We start from the raw sequence: 21,538 nt of genomic DNA, 5'->3' as shown, positions 1-21,538 counted from the left end.
CCCTGAGGGACAGGGGGGAACAGAGGCCACATGTTGAAATAGCTATCCATTGGTCCCCAGTGAATATACAACGTGTCCTGGCTCTGGTGGACACAGGGGCTGAATGTTCATTGATTCATGGTAACCCTGAGCAGTTCCCCAGGACCCCCACTATCATAGATGAATACAGGAGGAAGGTTATCAGGGTGAAAAAAGCCCAAATCTCTTTGGGAATAGGGCATCTACCCCCAAAAGAGTATACTGTGTATAAGTCTCCTATCCCTGGGTATATTTTGGGGATTGATATCCTGCAGGGTCTATGGTTGCAGACCACTGCAGGTGAGTTCAAACTGAGAGTACATGTGGTGAAAGCAGTTCTAAGGGGACATGCTAGGCACCCACCCATAGCTTTGCCTGTGCCTCAGCAGGTGACTAATACCAAACAATATAAACTGCCTGGAGGACATAAAGAGATTGGAGAGACTCTCCAGGAGCTGGAAAAGGTGGGTATTATAAAGCCACCCATAGTCCTTTCAGTTCCCCAGCGTGGCCTGTAAAAACACCAGATGGCTCCTGGCCTATGACTGTGGATCACAGAGAAGGGAATAAAGTCATACCCCCTATGCATGCTGCTGTCCCTTCTATTGCAGGCCTGATGGATACCCTCATCCATGAACTAGGAACATATCATTACATGGTAGACCTTGCTAATGCCTTCTTTTCCATTGACATTGAGCAGGAAAGTCAGCAACAGTTTGCCTTCACGTGGGAAGGACGGCAAAGGAGTTTCACTGTCCTTCCACAGGGATACCTCCACAGCCCCACCATCTGTCTCACACCCCCACCCAGGACTTGGCTACATGGGGGAAACTGCCAACAGTGCCGTGGTACCATTATATTGATGATGTCATGCTCACGTCCGGTTCTCTTTCAGATCTAGAAGGTGCAGCACCTGGACTGCTGCAACATTTACAGGAGAAAGGGTGGGCTGTGAATAGCACCAAGGTTCAGGGACCTGGTTTGTCTGTTAAATTCTTGGGGGTCGTCTGGTTGGGTAAGACCAAAGTTATACCAGAAGCGGTTATAGACAAAGTCCAGGCCTTTCCTACCCCCACAACTGTAGCATTGCTACAGGAGTTTCTGGGTCTTCTAGGCTACTGGAGAGTGTTTATACCGCATTTGGCGCAAATTCTGAAGCTCTTATACTGGTTGGTATAGAAGGGCGTCAGGTGGGACTGGGATGAGACATGTGCATCTGCCTTTACTACAGCAAAACAGGCCATTAAGGCCATGCAGGCCTTGAGTGTGATAGACCCATCAAGGCCCTGTGAGCTGGACGTTCATGTCACTGAAGATGGTTATGCTAGGGTCTCTGGCAGTGGCTTGAACGATCTCCCCAACCTGTTGGATTCTGGTCACAACTCTGGAAAGGGGCAGAGGTATGATACACTTTGATAGAAAAGCAACTGGCTGCTGTGTATCACACCTTGCTGGCTACAGAGCCCATCACTGGAATGGCCCCATAAAGGTAATAACCACCTATCCCATCTTGGGGTGGGTACAAGACTGGACTCAAAAGCCAAGGAGTGGTGTGGCACAAACACCCACACTAGCCAAGTGGGGTGCTTGCCTACAGCAGCATAGTGCCCTCTCTAGTAGCCCCTTGAGTGAAGAACTCCAATGCTTGTTGGGGCTGGTGACATATACTAGTGAAAAGCAGGAAGAACTTGCTTTTGAACCGTTAGTAGCAGAGAGTCCCTATCGGGAGGGAAGAGCCCCTATACCCGAAGATGCATGGTACACAGATGGCTCCAGCCATGGGCAGCCCCCAAAATGGAGGGCCGTAGCTTTCCATCCTCAGACTGAGACAATATGGATGGAAGATGGTGAGGGGAAGAGCAGCCAATGGGCAGAGTTATGGGCTGTGTGGCTTGTGATCAGCCAGGAGCCCTCCCCTACAGTTGTCTGCACTGACAGCTGGGCTGTCTATCAGGACTTGACCCTGTGGCTACCAACCTGGTACCATGCCAACTGGCTGGTTGGTCACCGACTCCTTTGGAGGCAAGAATTATGGCAAGACTTATGGGCCTGTGATCAGACTAAAATGATTACAGTGTACCATGTGACAAGTCATTTGCCACTGGCATCCCCGGGAAATGATGAGGCAGATAAATTGGCCCAGATACATTGGTTAGAAGGAAAGCCTGCCACTACATCAGCATTTGTTGCATGCAGGGCAAAAGACAATGTGGACTGTAGCCAGTCAGTGGGGCTTGCCTTTGACCTTCAAGGAAGTTAGTAGAGCCCGGCAGGAGTGTGTCATGTGCTCCAAAAGGGACTTACACCAAGTTCCACAGCAACATGGGGCAATAGCTAAGGAGCCTATACCCCTCGTCAGGTGGCACATAGACTATATTGGGCCTCTACCTGTGTCAGAAGGATATCGGTATGCAATGACTTGTGAGATGCTAGTGCTCGACCTACCGCCGGAGAACAAGCCGGGTAATAAACCTTTTCACCCCAAAGAACGTTTTGCTGTCAATTTCTTTGGTCACACTGAATCCATAGCGAACTTGCCTGGACACAGCTACTGGACTTCTGGTTGCTTTTCCTACCCATTGTGCAGACCAGCAGACAAACAAAAGAGGCCTGGAGCATCTCTTTGGCACCTATGGCCAACCACAGGTGATTGAGAGTGATCAGGGCACCCATTTTACTGGACATACACTGCAAGAATGGATACGACAGCTGGGAATCAAGTGGAAGTTTCATGTGCCATACAATCCTACTGCAGCAGGCATGACAGAGAGGCACAATGGCTTGTTAAAATCAGGACTAGAGTCAGATGCCAATAATCTGCGGGGATGGTCAGTCCGCTATGGACCATACTACGGCTTTTGAACGAGAAACCCCGAAAGGGAGTCCTGAGCCCCGTAGACATGTTAACACATATGGCTGCCTCCCCTGTACAACTGCAAGTACAAACCAAGGAAGAATCACTGCAGCCGAGGTTCGGCCACCAGAATAACATCTTGCTGCCAGCACCCACTGCACTGAACCCCGGAGACTCCATTGAGTGGGCGTGGCCTTGGACCTTTCGACACCTGGACCAACGATGGCTGGCTCTCCTGGCACCTTTGGGGACAAGGCCTGGAAGCTGGCCTCCTGTGTATTCCTGGAATAACAGCAGAGTGGCCACCAAAGGTCACAGTAGTATATCCTGAACGGCCAGAACGTAAGAGCATCTTACCGGGGAGTTTTGTTTTATCATTATGGTCAGTGCATGCACCTCCAGTAGCACTGTATATAGACCCTTCAGTAACCCCCACAGGGAAAGGAGTGAAAGTATGGTGTACTAGACCTGGGAGGGACCCCCTTCCTGCTACAGTCCTATCACAGGACCACTCTCTTGCATGCATCCTACCTGATGGACAAGATTTGCCTATGTTGGTGGCATTAAAACATGTGTTTTATCGCCCCTAAAGTCTTTGTGAATTGGGAACGTCCTCTGACTTAAGGATTATTATAATTTTTGTATCAGAATCTTGCTGTATCTTAAATTTTATTATCTCTAAGTTGTTGTTTCCTCTGCTGTTGTGGAATCTGTTTACAGTGCTCCAGCTTTCTCGCACAGGGACCACTGTGGAAGATTGAAAGCATGTAGACTGTCAGGCGAGAATCCTGGAGGGTGGAGTGTGGGGAAGTTGGAGTCCCTATGGCCAGGATCCTCACTGAACTTAAAACCACCTGATGATGTAACTGGCCTGTTGCTGGGCTGCCGCTTCCACACCTGTAGGCAATAAGCTATTATCGCACTATATAGAGAGCTCTGTCCAGTGCTCTCTGTGGAGGCAGAGACAGTAGTGCTTGACCTACCACTGGAAAACAAGCCAGGTAATAAACCTTTTCATCCCAAAGAACGTTTTGCTGTCAATTTCTTTGGTCACACTGAATCCATAGCGAACTTGCCCGGCCTGAAACCCATTGGCAAGACACTCCTCCATCCTGGCCCTAGGATGGAAGTCCTACAACCTAGCAATAAGCCCTGGGGTCTTTGAAAGCCACAGCACTTCACACACAGTCCCTCTGGGAAGATACTGAAAACGTCACAGTGTATCTCCTCTGGAGACCAAGGGGCAGCTTCACTTCTCAGATGGAGCTGTCCACACTCTCTAAGATGACTACCTAGGACGTGCCTGCCATCATAGGTGGACCAGAGTTCATGACACCTTGGCTTATGAGAGAAGGAAGGTATATATTCAAGGAGGAAATAGGGAAAGATGTGGCTGAAATCACTCAGTCTTAAACCACCAGTGGTTCATCTCTGATCTATCCCCTCCCCCCAACTCTCTAAGTGTCCTCTCATCTCAGCTCTGTCCCTCCCACGCCCTCCCCACCTCTGATGGCAGATCTCCCTGTTGCTCCCCGGGTGCTGAGCATGCCCAGGAGAGTCCCTGGCCTGGACTGAGCTCTTTCTCTACCTGTCGTGGCTGCTGCATCGCCTCTCACCCACCTCAGCACTGTGACCTGCAGCCCCAGGACAGAGGCTTCAGGAAGCAGCCACCCTGTTTCCAGCTAATCCTACAACCACAACAGCTCCTGCAGGCCCAAGCCCACCTCCCACCCTGACCACCATCACATGGCTATGACCCTGTGGCTTCCCTCCATTGTCTGGACTCAGTTTCCCTACACGCACAACATGGAGACATGGAGGCTTCATAGGGTCCACACCTTGGTTTGGTACTTCCTCATTCCTTGTGGAATCCCCAGCTCCTAGAACAATGACTGGCACACAGTAGGTGCTCAATAAATATTTGCTGAATGTATGAGTTTTTTAAAATAAATCCCAGCTCTAAACTTACTCTACTGTGTGACCTTGGGTCAAGTGATGTCCCTTCTCACAGCTCAGTTTCCTCATTTGTAAAATGGGGTAATAAAAATACATGCCTCACAAACCATTATTAGTCTTAATTTAACAAATTATTTATCAGGCTTCTGCTATTCCAGGCATGCTCTAGGGAACAAATAGATAAAATGCCTCACCATCGTGTGGTGGACATTCATGAGAGTCCAGGAGTGGGAGAATGAGATAAATAATCATCAGGAGACAAGAAAGAGCTAGCTTGTATGGGATGTTAGAAGGTAATAAAAGCTGTGGGGATATTAAATTAGGGGGTAGGGGTGTGGGATGGAGCCATTTGTAGTTTTCAGTGGGGTGACTGGAAAGGTCCTGTGGAGAAGGGGTCATTTGAACGGAAACTTGGAGATGAGAGAGTGCTGGCACACACGTCTAAATGAAGAGTCTCCTCAAAAAGAACCAGTGCAAAGGCCCTGAGGCGGGATGTGCCTAGAGTTTGGAGAAGCAGCCAGGAGGCTGGCGTGGTTGGCACAGGAGTGAGCAGGTGCGTTGTGGCAGATGAGCATAGAGGGGATGGGACAAATCGCGGGAGACTTCAGCTTTTCCCATGAGAGAAATGGAACGCAGGAGAGGATTTTCCGCAGAGGAGGCTGTGATATGACTTATACTTTTAAAGGATCCCTCTAGCTGCATACCTGTCTGTCCCCAAGGAACCGTCTCCCTGAGGCAAACACAGCGGAAGTGGGGCCCTAGAGACCATTTTCTCCAGTCCCCTGCCACCACCCAGCCCCAGCAGGAACAGGACGCCAAGGCTGGGTTCCCACTCACGCTCTTGCCTCGGAGCCGTGGCATGTACCCAGGAGAAGGTTCACGCGCTTTTCCCTTGTCTTTTGCTTTAACTCTCAGTCCTTGAATACAACGGGTAATGGAAAGGAGGCTTGCGCAGCGGTGAACCAGCGAACCCTGTTTTGTAGGGTCAGCAGGATGATTCGCTCTCTGCTGCCCCCTGTGGAGGAGTGAGTTACAGCAAGGATTATCCTTACCAGGGATTGGCTGGAGACAGTCAGGGTCTTGTCCCTTGTCTTGGCTTAATTATTAATATGGCCTTTTTCACTCTCAAAACAATCCCAGAGTGATTTAATATGGGTAACTGTTGAACCACTGTGTTGTATATTTGAAACCAATGTAAGATGGTATGTCAATGATAGTTTAATAAAAAATTTTTTTAAATCCCAGAGTGGACATGAAAGTATATGGTCTTCAGTTTAAACACAGTTTAATTTTACAGCCCAGTTATCTGGGGGGGAAAATTGAGTTAGGGACTTTAAGAGTAAATAGTTAACATCATAAATAGATTGGATGTTAGAATTGTGGATTCTTCAAACAACTAAAATAGCTGGCTTTTATTAACTGCTTACTGTGTGCCAGACAATGTTGTAAATACTTTACACTTATTAACTCATTTAATCCTTCCACAACTTTAATAGGTAAGAATTGTTATCTCTAGTTTACAGTTGAGAAAACTGAACCATAGAGGCTACCAACTGGTAAATGGGGAAGCCAGGACTTGAAATATCCTGCTGTATGCCAGTCCCAGCCTGTCAATAACTGAGGTTGTAACTGGATCAGCCCTGTGGTTATTATGACTGCCAGACACCCTTTGCAACACCATCAGGAAACTTAAAAAAAAAATACAGGTTTGTCTAACCCCATACACAAAAGTAAATTCGAAATGGATCAAAGACCTGAATGTAAATCATGAAACCATAAAACTCTTAGAAAAAAACATAGGCAAAAATCTCTTGGCCATAAACATGAGTGACTTCTTCATGAACATATCTCCCTGGGCAAGGGAAACAATAGCAAAAATGAACAAGTGGGACTATATCAAGCTGAAAAGCTTCTGTACAGCAAAGGACACCATCAATAGAACAAAAAGGCATCCTACAGTATGGGAGAATATATTCATAAATGACAGATCCGATAAAGGATTGACATCCAAAATATATAAAGGGCTCACACACCTCAACAAACAAAAAGCAAACAATCCAATTAAAAAAATGGGTAGAGGAGCTGAACAGACACTTCTCCAAAGAAGAAATTCAGATGGCCAACAGACACATGAAAAGATGCTCCACATTGCTAGTCATCAGAGAAATGCAAATTAAAACCACAGTGAGATATCACCTCACACCAGTAAGGATGGCCACCATCCAAAAGACAAACAACAACAAATGTTGGTGAGGTTGTGGAGAAAGGGGAACCCTCCTACACTGCTGGTGGGAATGTAAATTAGTTCAACCATTGAGGAAAGCAATATGGAGGTTCCTCAAAGAGCTCAAAATAGAAATACCATTTGACCCAGGAATTCCACTTCTAGGAATTTACCCTAAGAATACAGCAGCCCAGTTTGAAAAAGACAGATGCACCCCTAGTTTATCGCAGCACTATTTACAATAACCAAGAAATGGAAGCAACCTAAGTGTCCATCAGTAGATGAATGAATAAAGAAGATGTGGTACATATACACAATGGAATATTATTCAGCCATAAGAAGAAAACAAATCCTACCATTTGCAACGACATGGATGGAGCTAGAGGGTATTATGCTCAGTGAAATAAGCCAGGCAGAGAAAGACAAGTACCAAATGATTTCACTCATATGTGGAGTATAAGAACAAAGAAAAACTGAAGGAACAAAACAGCAGCAGAATCACAGAACCCAAGAATGGACTAACAGTTACCAAAGGGAAAGGGACTGGGGAGGATGGGTGGGAAGGGAGGGATAAGGGCAGGGAAAAAGAAAGGGGGCATTACGATTAGCATGTATAGTGTGGGGGGTGGGCATGGGGAGGGCTGTGCAACACAGAGAAGACAAGTAGTGATTCTACAGCATCTTACTACACTGATGGACAGTGACTGTAATGGGTTTGTTGGGGGGACTTGGTGAAGGGGGGAGCCTAGTAAACATAATGTTCTTCATGTAATTGTAGATTAATGATACCAAAAGAGAAAAAAAAATACAGGTTTATTGCCTACAGGACCTGGAGATTGCAAAGCACACCTGGGGCCACACAGCAAGATCACAGGTAGAGACAGAGCACCCCCTGGGTAGGAGTTCTGCTTTTATTGGGGCCAAGGGGGGCAGGCTAGGGTTGCATTGGCTCACACTTTATTGGGAGATTTAAAACATAGAAGCAGAAATTTAAAGTGTAAGGAAAGAAAGCACAAGTGGCCCAAATGGTCAGCTATGAAATCAACCAAGATCTCTAAAATAAAGGAGCCTCAGAGGGAGAGCTGACCTGGCTCTTGAGTTTTGTGGCTGGCAATGTGCTTATTCGAGATTGCCATCTTTGAAGGGGATGCCTTTTTGAAGTGGGTGTCTTGGCACTCAAAGCTTAAATCAGGCACTTGCATTACAAAAAATAAAAGAAAAAATAAAACAGCTGTCTGGGTTTACACTACAATCCAGCCTGTGATGCCGAGACATCAGAGTCCATGGTGAGGACATTAACTGCCTGGGTGTGGCTCACTGTAACCCAGGAAGTACACATCTCAATAGGATTACAGTGGGAAATCCTGTAAAATTATATAGGCGATCTACGGACATCCAATCCGTGGCCATTGTCACAAACTTGAAAGGGTCCAGCTGTGAAAATAGGTCAGTGATCTTGGGAGCCAACCCTGGGAATCCTTTCAAGGATTTGGGTAATATTATGAAATATTTCCACATCTTGAGCCATCTAGTGTAAGTAGGTATGAACCTGTCCTGAGTTGGTAGATTGTTCCATATCTCATCAAATCAGTCTCTTAGTCCTGAGAATAGGTCAGTTCACGTAAAGGTTGTGTCTCATTTCAGGTGGTGGGGATGCACGTGAGTTCCCCAAGTTAGATCTGCATGATGCAAGAATTTATATCAGGTTACTTAATGAGAGGCAATCCTACAGAAACAAGCAAAAAAACTATTAATGATTCAAATAGATTATAATCCCAGTTTCTGAGTTCTGAAGGCAGCCAGCTGAGACAATGTCTAGATGTCAAGCTCAAAGCATCTTCCCATGGAGTGATGGTAGACAACAGCAATCTAATAGATTTTACCATTTTGGAGTTTGAATTTCTCTGCTGATCTTTCTGAGTGGCCCACACAGCCACCAGCACAAAGATGGTCCGTACACAGCTGTGGTGGTGATTTCTCTGAGTTTTTATCAAGTTGTCCCTCTTTGGATTGCATGGCTCAGGCAAAGGGCAGTTTTGGATCTCAATGATTCCAAGTCAAAGGATGGGAGAAAAATTGGAAACATTCATTTAGATAATTGTAGCTGGATATTGGAGGAAACAAGAATTCAGTCTTCAGTCCAGTTTACAAGTAGAAAATAAACCTCAAAGACAGTGAACAGGACTAGAATCTGATATCCACAAAGATATATTACTGAAACATAGTTTTTCTCTCTACAATCACCCCCATTTCTATAAGAGATAGTAAAAACAAGACTAACTTGTTTGTAAAGTAAGTTCATCTCATTAAACTTGGCCTGGTCATTTACATATGTGCAGCAAGAATAGTGACCCACCATATGGACTCTTTTAAGTCTGCTTTGCTGGGACTTACCTAAAGAATCTCAAATTGAGCTTTTAAAAGACTCTAGAGGCTAAGAAACCAAGCCAAGACTCATCATCACACTTGGTCTGCAATACCTGTACATTTGGGTGATTTCTTCTCTTCTTGAGGTCCCCAAAATATCCTGAGGTTCCTGGACCTGCCGGGAAGTGACCTTCCTTATTCACAAGGCTGCTGGGAACCCTTCAAGCAGGGAACCAGGCCAGTTTTCCCAAAGGGCTTTATTGGTCCACAAAGTCTACCTTAGTTCCTTAAAGTTGTCTGGTCATATCTGCGTCTATTCATATCTTTTTCAAACACAACATTCCAGGCAAAGCCTTGGTAATATAACCAATGATTCCATCTGTGTCCTGTTACAAAGAGAACAGATTCTTATTGAACTTATGCAAATAACTATATTGCCATGAAAATAATACTCACTGAGAGTTTCCAAATATTGGAGAAGTTAGGTAGGGAGAACAGGCAATTGTTTCATCTTTGTTCACAAAAGTCTGCTTTATAGAATTGCTGTAAGTCATAGTTAGCTAAGGAGAAATGTTACCTTAAATCAAAAAATGAAAGATTAAAGAACCAGAAATGTTTCAAATAAAAGGTCATAAAAAATTATAAATATCTTCATCAGTTCATTCAGTCCTATGTAATTAATTCTTGATCTGGACCTTCCGTTAGCAGTTTTACAAATCCAGTTTTCCTTAGCGCTCTGTAAATTCCTATCCAGTTCAGTGGTATGATCTGAAAGTTACCAGAAAATTGTACTCACCAGAGTCCTTTCCATGAATCTCCTGAAAGATGAAACGCTTTTGCAAAAGCATCAGAGTAAAACATAAGTGCCTGACAATGATGAAAGCCTTTAAAATGTCCATGGTTAGAGATCTGCTGAAAGTTCATTATAATGCAATTGACAAGGATATTTGGTTACTTCTGTGACACACAACATTTTAAGATGGTAACTGGAATTATGACTGATAACTTTACATATCAGATTTTTAGGAATTTCATATAATTTCTGGAATACTTAAATTAATAACATATATCCATACCAGGATACCCATAAAAAAGGTTTAGCAGTGAAGGGAACAAAAGATGGAAATTAAAAGAAAAACACTGACACATGGAAGAAAAAATCTAGAAGTTCTAAAACCCACCTCATAGGAGTTCTACAGAGGGGGTAGAAAGTTATGTAAAGGACAAAATAATCACGGAAGTCAAAGAGAAAAGACAGCTTCGTGGTGCAGGGAAATAATTTTACCTTTGGAATAGAAGGACTAACAGGGTGCAGAGCAGACTAACGAAAGTTGTATCATTTATGGAGTCTAAATATACAGTTGTAATAGGGTTATAAAACATAGGAGTGCTAAGAAATTCCTTCAAGTACTTAGAGGCCTAATGCAAAAATAATTATCATCCAGAACTAAAATTCCACTGGATTTTAAGAAAATGTGGTGTTTTCTTTTTAAGAAAAGGAGGTGGTGAAGCTGCAAGGAAAAGTTAAAAAACATGTCAAAAAAAAGTCTTCCAGTGTGCAGTGTGAAGAGACAAAGGCATATATAAACAAGACATATTGTGAAAGCTTCTGAAAATAATAAGCACAAGAAAAATAACTCAATAGAAAAAAAAACAAGCAAACAGTATTAACACAATTCACAGAAGCTCAAGGGGCCAACAAAATAGTTCAAAGAAATAGAATAATATAAAAAATGATGAAATAGTACTCAGTCTCCAGATTTTCAAAGTTTAAAAATAATATAGTTTAACACTTATTAAGTACTTAAAATGAGTATGAAACTGGAGTAAACACTGTAAAGAGATTTTTTTTCACCCAAGTTCCCATTCTAAGCCTTATGGAGAATGTGTTGTTGACAGTAATATCCTATCCATATCGGTAGAAGCATCTAGACTTGGAGAGCTTCCCTGAACCTTCTCCACTCCTCTAGAAATCCTGTCGCCTCCCTCCACACCTAAGGTTCTTGGAGGTTAACTCTGAGCATACTCTACCCACTTCCTCATTGGTGTCTCTAGATGTTTGACACTGTCAACTGCTTTGCTCTTGATTCCCTTCCTTCCGCTGACCGCTACCTCAATACCCGCAAGTTTCTTCTGGCTCATTTTGATTGGACCTTTGCATCCGTCTTTCTGCCTTATCCCCTCCCTCCCTCCCAACTCCACAGTTAGTGGTCTACACATACAAACTATGAACAGCTTTCCTTAAAATATGTAGATTCTCTTGCAGACAAATTATCACATCTAGACATAAAATAAAGTTGTACTGAAGACAGATTTCTTAGGGCAAAATAATAAAGTATGGCAGCTATCATCAAAAAAAAGGTTTAGCATTATTTCTTATTTGACAATGCTTCCCATGTAATTAACATAAAAAAAAGCCTAATTAGTTTAATGTCTCTCTTTTTATAAAGAGAGAGTAAATCTTTTGAGATGCTCCTGGGGCCCTCTGAAAAATCCCAAAATTACTTAAGGTCAAAAAGACTTCATTTAGAATTTGATACTGGGCAGTTTGTCAAAAATATCAAAAGGTTTTAGACACCTTTGACTAAATAGAATTGAAACAGTACTTAATTACCTATATAACCAAATGACCAAAGGTTTTCAAGGCAAATATAGAGGGTTACATTGTTGTGAGCAAAACAACTCTTTTAATATTGAGAAGACTCGGTTTTCTTAAGTAATTAAATACCTGATTAAGACAACATGAAGCATAGGAAATTATTTTGATAAAACAAAAACTTTGCATTATAGCCAGATTGCTTAAGATAAAGAAAAACCTATCATAGTCTCTTATCAGACCAATACTTCAAGAAAACTTTGTCCTTTGAGCAGATGACAGAAAATTACATGAGCATACTATTGATATTAAAGCTTATTTTTAAAAATCCTTATAATAACAGTTCAGTTATTGACCACTCAAGGTAAAATTCTTTCTTGTTCTCTCTTCCCAACTTACTATACCATTTTGTCCTTTATTTCCCTCTTTCCCATTCTGAAATAACCAGCTTAATGTTAGGGCAAAATTATTTTTTCATTTCCCTTATAAAATTGCTCTCCATACCTCATACCTCTATTAACCAAAAAGAAAAGAAAAGAAAATGCTACTTTCCTTGCATACGGAGATGTTTCCCTTATTATTTCTAGTAGTTTTAATTACATACATTAATTAGAATTCTTAGCCCTTAGGAACCTTAATTTCCAGTGAAAACTAAGAAGTAAGCAATTGTGAACTGTTACACCAGCATTCTTAAGGTTGACAAATTTATGTCTACATTTCATAATTTCTGGAAACATACATTTCCTCATAGAACAATTTTCCAGTGTGGCACAAGACATGTTTACTAACTGACCCAAATATTTTTAGTTCCTCTGTAATAAGAAGTCAAAAGAAAGTAAACTTAGACTTGTTTAGCACTTAATAACTCAGTATTTTATCTTACTTGGAAATGCCTATAATTCACTGAATTTCCCATCATTTAATTTAATTTAGCAAAACTCTGAAGTTTCAAGTTACAGGAGATTTGAGAAACTATTTTAAATAAATATACCATAACACATAATTATTGCTGAAAAGTTCACCTAAACTCTTATTACATTTATATCTATTTAAATCACTTATTCTTAACAATTATGTTTAGACTACTCATGAAAGCTTCATGACACATTAGACAAAATCAGCCATCATCCCAAGCTATTTTTCTTGCTGAAAAGATTATGAAGAGATAACATGAACTTATTTGAATAGCAAATCCAAGAAAAATAAAAGTTGCATATCTGCATTATGTCTAATATTGATGGCTTTTAATTAAACCAATGCATTTAAACTAGTCTTTATTTAGTGAACATTTTCTCAGATCATGTGAACTTGAGAAATACTAGGTTAGTTTCTGTATTTTTTAGTTTTAGGAATACTTAATTCATAAGTGTTTATTTTTAAGCCAATTAAATAGAGCTTTTAAACGAATTAATTTTGGCAATACTATCTGAAAAGATGGTAAATCACATGTATAAAACATACATCCATTGACATATATAAACATGCAGGCAGACACAAACTTAGACCCTATAACTTCCATTCCAAAATTTTACCCATGAATCAAGTACAACAATATAAAACTCACCAGTTGGTAAATAACATTTAAATCCAAATTGTGTCTGGCAGATGGAACAAGTTAAGGATGAATCGTGTGCAGCTGCTTTTACTGCTGCTAAGCAAGCAGTCAAGGCCGTACAGGCCTTGAGTGTAATGGACCCATCAAGGCCCTGTGAGCTAGATGTTCATGTAACTGAAGAAGGTTATGGATGGAGCCTTTGGCAGCGGCTTGAATGGACGTGCCAACCTATTGGATTCTTCTCACAACTATGGAAAGGAGCAGAGGTCCTATACACCTTGATAGAGAAGCAACTGGTGGCTGTGTACCATGCCTTGCTGGCTATGGAGTCCGTCATGAAACAGCTCTGACCAAGGTAATAACCACAATCCCATTGCAGGGTGGGTGTGACACTGGACCCAAAGGCCATGGAATGGTGTGATGCAGACACCTAACACTGGCTAAATGGGGCACATACTTACAGCAGCGTAGTGCCCTGTCTACTAGCCCCTTAAGTGGAGAACTCCAGCAGTTACTGGGGCCAGTGATGTATACCAGTAGAAAGCAGGAAGAACTTGATTTTGAGCCATTGGTAGCCAAGAGTCCTTATCAGGAAGGAAAAGCCCCTATATCTGAAGATGCTTGGCATACAGACAGCTCCAGTCACAGGAAGCCCCTGAAGTGGAGGGCTATGGCTTTCCATCCCAAGACTGAGACAATGTGGATGGAAGACAGAGAGGGGAAGAGCAGCCAATGGGCTGAGCTGTAGGTGGTATGGCCTGTGATCACTCAGGAGCCCTCCCCTATAGTTGTCTGCACTGACAGCTGGGCTGTCAATTGCGGCTTGGCCCTGTGGCTACCTACGTGGTACCGTGTCAAATGGATGGTTGGTCACTGACCACTTTGGGGGCAAGAGCTGTGGCAAAACCTATGGGCCTCTGGTCAGACTAAGACAGTTACCATTTATCATATGACTGGCCATTTGCCTTAGGCATCCCCAGGGAATGATGAAGCAGACACATCGGCCCAGGTGCGGTGCATTGGCTAGGAGGAAAGCCTGCCTCTAATGTAGCCCAATGGTTACATCAGCGTTTGCAGCACACAGGGCAAAAGACAATTTCTCCCTTTGATTTCAGCTTCAAAGGTAATTCGCCCCAGGCCAGGACCTTATTTTCCCCTGAGTTACGCTCTTCCTCCTCACTGGAGGCCCCACTAACCCCGTCAGCTTTCCCCTTGGCCACAGGGATGCCTCTTGAGGCGTGTTCCTTAGCTCTGCCCTGTTCAGGGGAAAGCCAAGGGGGCTCAGGATCTGCGGTATCTTGGGGGGAGTGAGCATATAGCCCAGGGGGATCTTAAAGGAAGTTATGGATTTTAGGGTCTTTAGAGATACTGGCCAGCTGACTCATTTTGGCAGCTGTGAGTAATAAATCAGAGCCTGTTCCAAACAAACAAAAAACCCCATCATAGCCCATCAGCTACCCTCGCTCCTCCCTGTGGCATTTCAGTTAAGATATAGTTTTTTATCTCCATTTCTCCTTCTTGTTTTTCTCCTGTTAATCTTTAACGTTGTTGCTAGAAAATTTTGGATGATGTTGTTAGGTAGAAAGACAGATATGAGTGGGATCAAAAGAGGGTGGGGCCCACGAAGAACTCAGGGAGTTAATGAGATTAAGCCAGAAAGGACTCATGCCCTTTGCAGTGTGAGTTCATTCCTCATGCTCTGAATCTGGGCTGACCTTGAGACTTGTCCTTAGCTAATGCAGGTTAGATAGGGCAGGGACATGAGTCAAGCATTATGATTAATTTTCCTAAAAAAATGCCAATATGAGCTTAACAAGAACAGGAGGAGCTTATCTTAAGGTTAAGATTCCACTTTGGAAACAGAATTGGGAAGTTAGATTCCTAACATTCTTTGGTAATCAGCCAATGACTTATCTTAAGGAAAGGCAGGCAGTTTTAACCGATGTGTTCCCAATTCTTGGAAGTGGCCAATATCGTAGAGGAGAATAGAAGGTTTGTACTACAGAATTATCTAGAGGACTGGCTATAGAAAAAGACATATTGTCCCTCACCAGAGGTAAACATCACGAGACTACCTGACAAGCCTGTGTGCCACCAACCCTTCACCTTCAGCCCATTCCTGAAACTCCTTAAAAGGTGAATCCCAGCTTTTGGGCATACCTTGTCCTCTCAGAGGTGGTCCGCAGTCCCCTTTCTTGGAGTGGGTATTTTTAAAAGACTTCCTACCACTCAACCCATTACATGTTGTCTCTGTGCTCTTCTAGTGGGTCTTTGTCACTTTGCTGTTTCATTCTATTTCCTAGACTTTAAGTATAAGTCGTCACTATGTCCTACTCCAGATAAGGAGGGAGGGGCTACTGAGAGCTCTGATTTGGGCCTGCAAGTTCCCACTGCCTGGGTGACCTGATGGAACTGCAGCTATACAGTCATGCTCTTAGTAGCCTGCCTGCAAATATTGTTGCCTTTAGGAAGTTCTCAGAGCATAATCTCACTCCATCCACTGCTCTGCAGTTCCCCCAAATCATCCTGGGGTGGTAGGAACTTAGTTTCCATGCTACGCAGATTCAAGCAGACACTGGAGTCCAGGTGACACTGGCTTTAGGTGCTGGCAAGAGATTATGCCCTATGCCGAGCAGCAGTTTAGTGAGCATCCCTTTCCTCCCTCTGTTTTTCCTTCTTCTCTGCTTTATTCAAGTAAACCTGCCTTTATCTACCTTGACTTTAGCCCATTCCTCCCTTCGAGGGCATTCAAATAAAACTTTTGCTCCACTTCACTACTGTGTCTCTGCCCTTCGGTCTTTGTTGCAGTGGGGACAAGAACCTAGGACAAGGAACTCCACCCCCACAACAGTGTCACTGTGAACCCCTGCATAGATGACCACTTTCCTTTCTAGTGTGCCTGGAAAGAGACTGCTCCAGGAGTGGGGTCTGCCTCTGCTGGCATGATATGCACAGGGCCTGTGCAGAAAGCCCCTAGGTCTCTGGAGCATGATACCAGAATCTTGGCATATTGATATAAATGGCACTGAATAACTCCCAGGAAGCCTTCATAGGGTTTTGCATTTATCAAGGAGCTGGTATATCTCCTCGGGGTTCTTAGGAGGCTCTGGTACCAGACGTTCTGGACATTTATATTTGTCCATTAATATTTTAGCAACATCCTGCCAGGGACTGGACCCACAATATCCCAGGTCAGGGGATGCAAAGCATCTGTATTGAGCTAAGTGGTGACATAGAGACTGTAGAACTTTTTGTATTTTCCCTCTGGTGGTGCCATTGGTTTCCACTTGGAAGGTTATTTCACTCTTCTGGGTTAGGACACATAATCTGAGCATGACTGAGGACTCAGTGGTCTCCCATCTGCCTCACCTACAGGAATCTTTCAGGCCAGAGCCTGTCTTTGGGAGGACACAAAAGCATTTTGATCCAATCTTTCTTCCTGAGCTCTCCTTGGCCTTGAGGCACTGAAGACCCTTACTCACATGAACAGCCAGTGAAGGCCTTTATAATTAGTAGCCTAATCTTCTCATTAGACCATATGGCCTTGATCACACTGCTCTAGGGAGATTATTGGATTATTACAGCAGCCATAACCTTTGGGGTTGCATACCATCTGCAGCACAGGACCCATATGCAAAGCACACGGTTGTGAGCCAGACACCCAGCAAGCAGTGCTCCTTTCCAGATGGTGCTACCTGCCTGGGTCAGGTGATTATTCAACAAGTTGCAGGTAAAGGGCAACCCTCCAACCCTGCTGGATAAGCAAAGTGTTCTGTGCAGGTCTCAGCATGTCAATAACCAACGTGACTGGAGCAGCCCTTGTGGTTCTTATGACTGCAAAATGTCCTTCAGGATCAACCACCAGAAAACTTTGAAAAGTTAAGGTTTATTACTTACAGGACCTGGACATTACACAGCACACCTGGAGCAATACAGCATGGTCGCAAGTTGAGAGACAACATGTACGGGCTGGCGTTCTGCTTTATTGGGGTCAAGGGTGGGGTCCTAGGGTTTTATGGGCTCATTCTTTATGAGGGAATTTAAAACACTAGAGCCAGAATTTAAAGTATAGGAATGGAAAACGTGTGTGGCACACATGGTCCATTATGAAACCAACCAAGATCACTAGAAGAAAGGAGCCTCAGTGGGAGGAGGTGGCCTGGCTCTTTATCCAGCTGTGGGGCTGGCCATGCGTTTATTCGAGAGAGAGCCATCCTTGCAGCGAATGCCTCTTTGAAGTGGATGTCTTGGCCCTGGAAGCTTAAATCAGGCACTCACATTACAAAAAAGGGGAAAAGCTGCCCAGGGTTTATACTACACCTGCATCACAATTCTGTGCTGTTCTCTCTAGTCAGAGGGGTGACAATTTAGAATTCTGTATGAATAAAAATAAAAATCACATGTATTTACTGAAGGCTCACATGGATCGCCTTGCATTTCAACAAGCCAGTGGAGTAGGTGTTAGGTCCCCTATTTCAGGTTTCTTCCAAAGATTGATTGATTTTTAATTGGGGTAAAATATACATAACATAAAACAGTACCACTTGAACCATTTTTAAGTGTACAGTTCAGCAGTATGAGGTACATTTACATTTTTGTGCCGCTCTCACTACCATCGGGCTCCAAAACTTTTTCATCTTGCAAATCTGAGACTACCCACTAAACACTAACTCTCCATTTCCCCCTCGGCCAGCCCCAGCCACCACCCATCTCTACGAATCTGCCTACTCTAGGTACCTCATATAAGAGGAATCATGGGGAGGAGGGAAAAAAAAAGGAATCGTACAGCATGTGTCCTTTGGTGTCTGGCTAATTTCATTTTACACAGTATCCCCGAGATTCATCCATAGTTCAGCGTGTGTCAGAATTTCCTTCCTTATTAAGGCTGAGTAATATTCTGCTGTATGGATAAACCATATTTGGCACATCCATTCATCTCCGTGTCAACTGTATTCATTCATTCACTCACTCACTGATTCACCAAATTTTACTTGGTACCTATTATGTACCTAGGACAATAGCTGTGAATAAAACTGACGAAAATCCCTTGTTGGATTTTCCCAGAGGAGGACGCCGCCCCAAATCACTCACGAAAGGTGTCTCTTGATGCAATAAGCAAGAGGAATTTATTCAGGAACCAGCTAGCTGGGGTCCAAGTTAGCACGAAGCAGCGGGTCTCAACAAGGACCCTGAGCACACAAAGCCAGAAGGTTTTATAGCATTTTCAAAGGGGGCAACATTTTCCACAATCACAATACAGTGTTTTTTCACAGACACATAAATCTTTGCCTGGGGCTACATCCTGGGCTCTGGTTAGATAAAATTACCTTCGGAATGTTTAGGGTGGTTCTAGTAAGATAAGCTTGGTGTGTATGATTAACTGATTTGAGGTCAGCTAATTAAAGGTCACTACATTTAACACTGGCTGACTAACTTGTTTTTCAAGATTCTAATAATTTTCCTCCTTCTAGGTTAGGGGGTGGTATTTAAGCCTTTAAGATGGCTGTACTTATGCTAACTTTTGATTCTTCAGATCCTACACCCTGTCCTCAAAGTGTTTACATTCTGGTGTGTTTGGAAACAGATAATAAATAAACAAGCAAAATGTATGGCCTATCAGATGATGTTATGTGTTGTGGTCAACATAAAGTTAGGAGGGGCTGTAACTCCAGGGAGATGAAATCCCAGGGCAAAATACCTCTAAAATCAAAATCAGTCAGAGGGAGAAATAAAGTTTGAAATCCATTTTTTGCTTATAAACTGCAGTCCATGGCCATCTCTCTTTCCTGCTCCAGCAGCCCCAAAACCAGCCCTCTGCCTCCCCTCTCAGATACAAATAAGCCCTCCTTGCCCAGGTAATCACCCATTGATATGGAGATGAACTCCTCTCCACCCCTGAGGAATGATGCAGATGTACTAAAGCCATACTTCTTTCCACCTCTGAACACCTATTGATATGCAGGTACACTAAAGTCAGGTGAAATTCTGGAAATGTTACAATTTTACCCACACCAGGTAATTAGTCATTAATATGGAGATGAACTTATATCCATCCCTGAGGAACACTTATTGATATGCAGACACACTAAAGCCAGGCAAGATATTCTGGAAATATTACAATTTTACCCACAGGGGTAGATGAAGGAAGTGCTAGAGTAGAGGGGAGGCCTCCCTGAGGAGAGTATTTGAGCAAAACCCTAGAGTAGGTGCGGGTGGGAGCCATGGGTATACTAGGGGAGAGCATTCCAAGCACAAGAGCCAGTCAGTGCAAAGGCCCTGAGGTGAGTAGGCCAGGTGTATTAAGGAACAGCAAGGGAGCCTGTGTGGCTGGAGTTCAGTGGGCAAGATGGGGAGAGGTAGGTAAGAAAGGAAGGCCTTGCTCGAGGTCACACAGCTAGAAGGCAGCATACCTAAGACTTAAACAGGGTCTGCCTGACCTCAGGGCTCACGCTTTTAACCATAGCATCATTTTGCCTCACAGATACCCCAGCAACAATTCCCATGAAGTGATCATTTGCTTCATGCTAATCCTGGGCTCATACATGGCAGGCATCACTCCATTGCACATGGCAAAACAAGGACTACAAGAGCTGAAGGAACTGTCAGGGGCAGAACTGAAGGGAGGTCTGTCTGAATTTTGAGTCCATGCTCTTCCCTGCCATTGCTACACCGGCACATGGAACTATGGAGTCCCTTAATTATGGAACTTCAGAATTTTAGGATCTGGGAGCCAAGGTGTAATATGGTAAAATATCTAAGTACTTCCTGAGCTGGTTGGCAAAAATCCACTACCCTGAGGATCCAGCTTTCTATACTGTTCCCATATGGCCCTGGCCCACCCCAGGGCCCCCAGTCCTCCTCAGAATCCAGCACCTAAAGGGTTAACAAGCAAGGGGCCTCCCCACCCTGTTCCTGCCAGATCATTGTACAGGTGTTAGACACTTGTAATATCACCCCTACTTGGAACTATAATGTGACATTTCTGGAAGGACGTGGGATTTTCAGCTCAAAGAATTAATGTTAAGTTCACCCAGCAAAGGTATAAAGAAAGGGGCCAAAGCCAGGGGATTCTTCTCAGTTAACAGTCCTGAGCACAGGCCTCCTCGGTACCAGCCCCTAAGGGCTAATGCGCACTCTGAGCAACAAGCACTTAATCTCCAGAGGAATTCCTTTTGGAACTGAGATCAGACCATGTTCTCCACCCTCCTCAGCAATACCCGGGGCTTCCTGGTCTCCACTGTGTCGTCCACAAAACACTTCAGCCTCCAAGGCCCTGGGCTCCTGTCCTAGTGGACCTTGGCCAGCAGGTTCCACTCCATCCGAGGTTTGCTAATAAACACCAACACCCAATATTAAGTAGTCACGGGGAATGAAAATACAGCATAGAGAACAGAGTCAATAATACTCTGTTGACAGTAGTAACAACACTCACTGGGGTGAGCATTTAATAATGTAGATAACCGTCAAATCACTATGTTGTATACTTGAAACCAATATTATATTGTGTATCAGTTAGACTTCAATTAAAAAAAAACACACCAATACCCAGCTTCTCTCCTCTTCCCAGGCACACAGTTAGAAATCATTTCCCAGGCTTCCTTGCAGTGAGATGTGGTCATGTGACTGAGTTCTGGCCAATGGAAGGTGAGCAGAAGTAGTGCTCGCTGCAGGTTCCAGGCCTGGCCCCCAGAGCCTTCCATTTGCAGCACTCATTGTCTCCCCGTCTTCCCCCAGTTGCTGGCTGAGTGGCAAGGACTCTGTGAACCTAGGGAAGGGTGGAGCCACACACGATGGAAGGAGGCTGGGGCTCTGAATGACCACATGCAAGTCCATCCACCAACTAGAAACACCTTACTAGGCTTGATACAAGTGAGAAACAAACTTGTATTGCGTCAAGTTCATAGACTTTGGGAGTCTTATTTGTTAAAGCAACTAGTATTACTCATCCTAATGAAGCCAGTTGTGTCA

General features: G+C 43.7%; 1 long non-coding RNA gene across 2 annotated transcripts; it reads right to left on the bottom strand.

Annotated features, from left to right (window-relative positions):
- Positions 1-7,769: 7,769 nt before the first annotated feature.
- Positions 7,770-10,342, bottom strand: LOC118972439 (uncharacterized). 2 transcript variants are annotated; one of them, XR_012126567.1, is made up of 3 exons: positions 10,216-10,342; positions 8,936-9,996; positions 7,770-8,731 (listed from the first exon to the last, which is right to left on the bottom strand). It is a non-coding gene; the product is annotated as an uncharacterized lncRNA (long non-coding RNA). The 2 variants fall into 2 exon arrangements; XR_012126566.1 differs by having other exon boundaries at positions 7,770-9,594; positions 9,698-9,996.
- Between the last annotated feature and the right edge of the window lie 11,196 nt (positions 10,343-21,538).

Source organism: Manis javanica, chromosome 17 (genome assembly GCF_040802235.1).
Source record: "Manis javanica isolate MJ-LG chromosome 17, MJ_LKY, whole genome shotgun sequence".
NCBI classification, from domain to species: domain Eukaryota; kingdom Metazoa; phylum Chordata; class Mammalia; order Pholidota; family Manidae; genus Manis; species Manis javanica.
This window is presented reverse-complemented; position numbering and strand designations above follow the sequence as displayed.